The sequence below is a fragment of the Octopus bimaculoides genome, chromosome 17 (assembly GCF_001194135.2).
Source record: "Octopus bimaculoides isolate UCB-OBI-ISO-001 chromosome 17, ASM119413v2, whole genome shotgun sequence".
Lineage (NCBI taxonomy): Eukaryota > Metazoa > Mollusca > Cephalopoda > Octopoda > Octopodidae > Octopus > Octopus bimaculoides.
Genome location: NC_068997.1, coordinates 41683686 through 41689834, shown reverse-complemented (window position 1 = coordinate 41689834; position 6149 = coordinate 41683686).

Here is a 6149-nt window from a genome sequence, read left to right as displayed (position 1 = left end):
ATATGTGAGTTTGTTTGTCTGTTTGTCCCCCCAACATCGCTTGACAACCGATGCTGGTGTGTTTACGTCCCCGTAAGTTAGCGGTTCGGCAAAAGAGTCCAATAGAATAAGTCCTGGGGTCGATTTGCTCGACTAAAGGCGGTGCTCCAGCATGGCCGCAGTCAAATGACTGAAACAAGTAAAAGAGTAAAAGAGTAAAAGAATGTACGTAGAGACATCATTAAGAATAAAAGGTTAACCGACACTGAAATTAATCAAATTAGGACACAAATATCTCATGGTAGACCAAACGAAAGCAGCAACAATGCAGATGAAATAGGTAACAGATGCACAAAACCCAGTATACGAGCAGTACACCCTAACGAGGAAGCTGAAGAAAGAATAGCGAAGAACAGATATGTGGGAAAATAGGAGAAAGTAGACCTACCTCAAGAACACCAGAATAGGTACGACACAGAATTTGAGGTGAGAGATCATAGAAGCAAAAGAAGATATTATGAGAGAACTCAGCAAGACTGAGTCTACTGACATCATCAATAGAGAACCACTGGCAAAGTTCTCAAGCAGCATAAAAAATAACATATATAATGTTGCTCTTAGACAGATCTTAAGTAATAAGGGAAATAACCTAACAACCTTAAATAACCTCATCTATTCCATTGCTAAAGTTGTAACTGCTCAACTAGGTATCAGGACAACACAGAAAAGGACCAACCATGTCAATAAACCTCCTAAGTGGAAAGTAGCAACACAAAAAGAGATCGAATCTCTGCGGGCGGATGTATCAGTTCTCGATGAATTTGTTGAGGAGTAAATGTTAACGAAACGAGCTAGAAAAATCAAGCAAAGATATAAAATCAAAGATTATATAAACCTCTCTGCGACTAAGAAACAATTGAAACAACGAATACAACTGAAAGCCTAATGGCTCAGAAGGTTTGACAAACGAATCAAATTTTATTGACAAAACAAGATATTCAAGATGGATGTAAAGAAATTTTATAAGGAAATTGGCAAAACTAAGAAAGAAGTAAAGGAGCCACCTAAGACTGAGGAAAAGGAAGAGTTCTGCAAGAAGATAAGGAACAACAAAAAAGAATATAATGCTGAAGCTCACTGGACAAAGCGTGAGAAAGTGAGACTGGATGAAGCTGAAGAGCAGAAATGGGAGGCAATAGGAGTAGAAGAGCTAAGATGTGTTCCCGTATTACTTAAAATCTGTCTAAGAGCATTATATATATTGTTTTTTTTATGCTGCTTGAGAAATTTGCCAGTGGTTCTCTATTGATGATGTCAGTAGACTCAGTCTTGCTGAATTCTCTCATAGTATCTTGGAAAACCTCAGGACTGGAGCGAATTCCTAACTTCTGGCTGAATTGTCTGACAGAAGTACACCGAAATTTCGATGCATCTCTGACTGGTGTCATCCAGAACCCAGAGCAAATACCTGCCTGGATGACCGAAGGAACAGCATATCTTCTATCAAAAACGGAAGACGCAAAAAATCCAAAGATCCTTACATCCATTTTAACTGACAGAATATACGCTGTCCATGAACAGAGATCTATCTTTCCACCAGCCCAAAAAGGCTGCAAAAAGGAATTCTTATGGGTGCAAAGATCAATTACTCATAAGCAAAATGATTGTAGAGAATTGCCGAGCAAACAGAAAATACCAAGTATGGCATGGACAGACTACAGGAAAGCGTTCGATAGTGTTCCACATAATTGGATACTCAAGGCCTCTGAGATATACAAGATCTCTCCTGTCATCTCCAAATTCTTACAGAGTAGCATGGCCAAGTGGAACAAACGTCTCCTTCTAAACCATAGTAATGGGATGAGCCAAACTAACAACATCAATATCAAACGAGGCATCTTTCAAGGTGACTCCCTCTCCCCATTACTCTCCAGCACCTGGACTGGAAGACAAGAAAACTACTAACTTCTAAAAACATGCGCCACCCAAAAGTAGATGTTGATCGTCTCTACCTATCTAGAGGTAATGGAGGAAGAGGAATGATGCAGGTAGAACTATGCTATAAGACCCCCACTATAGCAATGAACAGGTACTTATCTAGTACAAAGGACTGGACGCTGCGACTTGTGTGCAAACACGAAAGCAACAAAAAATTACATTCTATTGTCAAGAAAGCTTGCAAATTCGCAAGGGAACTTGGCATTAACCCTGAAATATTTGAAGAACCTGAAACCACTATTACAAAACAAGCAAAATGGATCAAGCAAACTGCAATAATGAATGGACAGAAACAAATTGAGGAGCGATGGAGCCAGAAACCTCTGCATGGTCAGTATATGCTTCGAAGTCGAAATACTGATCTAGATCAAGCAACAACCCATCAGTGGCTGAGAAGCTCAGGACTGAAAGCAGAGACAGAAGGTTTCGTATTGGCGGGACAAGTTCAAAGCTCACACAAACCCCCCCTAAAAAACTACCAGACTAACGTTCTTCAAAACGGTTCTGAACTTAAATGCAGATTCTGCGACACATTTGACGAAACAACAGACCGTCTCGTCTCAGGATGTCCTGTGCTGACTCTAAACGAATACAAAAATCGCCACGATAGGGTAGGACAGTATTTACATTAGAAAATATGTAAACACCTACGTACTAGCATGAACGTCATCCTGAGACAGTCGTTGAAAGTAAAAATGTCCCTATCCTCTGGGATACTCCAGTCAACACTGACAGAACGATTCAGGCTAATCGACCAGACATAATTATTAAAGACAGGGAAGAAAATACTTGTACTAATAGATATAAGTGTTCCCACTGATATAAATACATATGTAAAGGAATTTGACAAACTAAGTAAATATAATGACCTGGAAATTGAAGTGCAAAAGATGTGGCATCTTAAAGAGAGAGAACTATTCCTATTTTTGTAGGTGCCCTAGGTATGATAAAAAAAAAAGCGATGTCAGAAACATCGAGATAAGATCTCAGAGAAATCCAAAAGATTGTGTTGACAAGTACTGCCCACATCCTTAGAAAAACTCTATCTATTGATATATTTGTGTTCGCCTGGTAATTTCTGGTAAGCCAGCTTTGATCTTGTGCCGCCAGTATGAAACCTTCAGTCTCTGCTTTCAGTCCTGATCTTTTCAGCTACTGATGGGTTGTTACTTGGTCTATATCAGCATTTTGATTCGAAGAATATATTCTCTATGCAAGGGTTTCAGGCTCCACCGCTCCTCAATTTGTTTCTTTCCGTTCTGACATGGTGAATTCATATCAAGATAGACAGCGCATGACCTTGCAGGCGAGACCCGGTTGGAATTTTCTTCAGGTCGAGTAGACAATGCCCCTCAAAAGGTCCCTGAATAAGGTTTGTTTAAGAATGTTGAACGAAACACCCATGTTTCCAAACCCTAAAGAATTCCCCTCAACACATGGCTATGATGCTCTCCCACTACTTCTGCTTGAGATCAGAGATGCACATATTGTCATCCACCAAGGGACATGCTCAACTGGTTAAGGTCAAGCAACTGACAAGTAAATCTGTGGTATTGAGCAGAATATTTACTGTAACCCATCTTTTATACCAAGACAAAACAATGTACATGATAACACTTCCAATCAATTAAGATCAGAAGCCATGCAAGCCACTGCCTGGTACTGCATCAGGTCTTGATTATTATTATTATTATTATTATTATTATTATTATTATTATTATTATTACAGATCTCTACAATTTGTGAGACACTGAAACAGAGAGAGAGAGAGAGAGAGAGAGAGAGAGAGAGAGAGAGAGAGAGAGAGAGAGAGAGAGAGAGAGAGAGAGAGAGATAGAAAGATAAATTCATATAAATGAACAGGGGAGGATATAACCAGTTACTCATACCATAGACTAGAAGTTACTGAATAGCAGATAATCTTGGCAAATTATTTTATAATAGTTTGGACAGTAATGACATAATTAATAAATGATTAATGATGTTTACAGAATGCCATAATTACTTTAAGTTAGAGACAGAGATAGTAAAGAACCATAATAAAAGTATGGAATTATTGTTCAACTTATATCAAAGAATTACGGCTGAAAGAGATTCTGGAGAAAAATGGAAAAGAAATCATCGAATTACAAATGTCTCGTTTGATGTTTGAATACGTCAATTGAATTAGATATTCGGAGAAGATCAATCATAATGACTTGCCAGGTAATACGTCCATTGTTGAAAAATGATTTAATGTCGAGGGTCAGTGCTGATAAATATTTTACACGAAGAAGGTGAGAAACTGGGGCAATATCACAGAAGTATTTCTTAGTCATCGATGATGTTTTAAATATGATCATCTGATTTATTGGCATCCAGTAAAGTTTGACAAAGCAATTGTTGGCATTTTCACAACTGCGCTTAACGAATATAAGATAGATTGAAGATAAGATAATGCTCTGAACATGTAGTAGGTTATTGATCTTTGATTCACTGGCTCTCAATAAAAATATAATCCAATGTTGGAAGTAGTTGAAGTATGAACAAATATTTGTCTGATTCAGGCGAAAATCTATGAATACAAGAAATTTTTCGCGATAGCAACGTCACAAATATTGAGTTGATTGACGGAAATTAAGTTTATAATTCAGATATTTTGCAGAAATAAAATGCACATTTTAATAGGATTTAGTGCAATTACTATGAAAGGGTTAGATATCTATCTTTTGCTCCTATTCATATGCTTGTATTATGCTAAATATCACTTCACACTGACAAGGCGAAATGACAAGTGCTGTGTTTTTATTCATAGCGTTCATGCAGTTTGACTGCTGTACTTCAAGGCAAAATTATGCACCGAATGGAGCATACTTGTATGTATCTCTCCTTAAAGCTTCATGTTGAATAATTTCAACTAAAGAATGGTTTCGAATCAATAATAATAAAAAAAGATACTGGTATTATATCTTAATGAGAGGTATTAATTTTGTTTTAATTAATTTTGTTTTGAGATGATGTCAAGCCAGACATTTAGCAAAAACAGGCAGTGGAAGATCTATCAGAGTTGCTTTGAATCTAGAATCCTTCAGAAGTAGCTGAATCTCCTTTTCAATTTGAGATGAAGCAGGTTTATATGCCTCGAAATCTCGGGAAATATTCTTTTAACTCTGTAATCCTCGATAAAAGGAATTATCGTCGTTGGTTAAGTTTTAAGGTGAACATCATAGTAAGTATATCGATTTTCAATACAAACACTCTTTCGATCAAAAAGAACGTGGGCTTTGATTCCATAAATCGTGCTTTGTGCTTTTGATGTTTAACTTTTATCAGAGAAAAGCAAAAATTGAGTGGTCGAATAAAATTAATTCTATAGTCGCTGGAATTATTTAGTTAAAGTTTACGCATCAAATCTTCTATATTGGTTTCTCAGTATAATATATTCATCGTCAAATCTCGAAAATCGTTGAATGTAACGGAAGTTTCATAATAATGGCACGTTGCACATTGATACAAGTGCAGAAATATTTAAGTTTTTCTCTATAATCCTGGAAACAATATCAGATTAGAAAGTACATAAATTAATCGATCTCTTACTATATAGACAGGTTGAGAATAACATCAATGTTCAAGTTAGATGTTGCGTAGTGAGCACTTAAATAACACTCACTGTAATAGACACCAACGTAAATAAATCGCTTAGCAGGAAAATCCTCACAAATGATGTTGCTACGCAAGTAAGTAGAAGTCTGAAATGTATTAAAGAAAACTTCTAAACACTTAAAAATTCTAGCGATGAGGAAGGATAGGAATGAAGAAGACTATAGATTTCATCCATCCGCGGCAGATTAAATAAGTATCTGTCTACTTAAACTAGATGGATATAAACGGTTTTAACATTGACCAAAGTCTGAAATCAGTGAAATGATAATAAAATCATATAATTTTGCTACGAAGAATAAATATCAAAACAAAATTATATATTTCTCAAGATAATTAAGAATAAATCCCTGTTTTATTATATGAAATCAGAAATATAGGAAAACGAATTATAATAGAGTGATTTGGTGTCATCCTTAATATAAACATCTTGAAATGTAATAAGATATCTTAAGTCCTGGCTGGTGAGAAGACATGGACAATAGAATGAAAAGTTAGTTTCAGTATGTTGTGATTGAGTGGGGGCGGACATG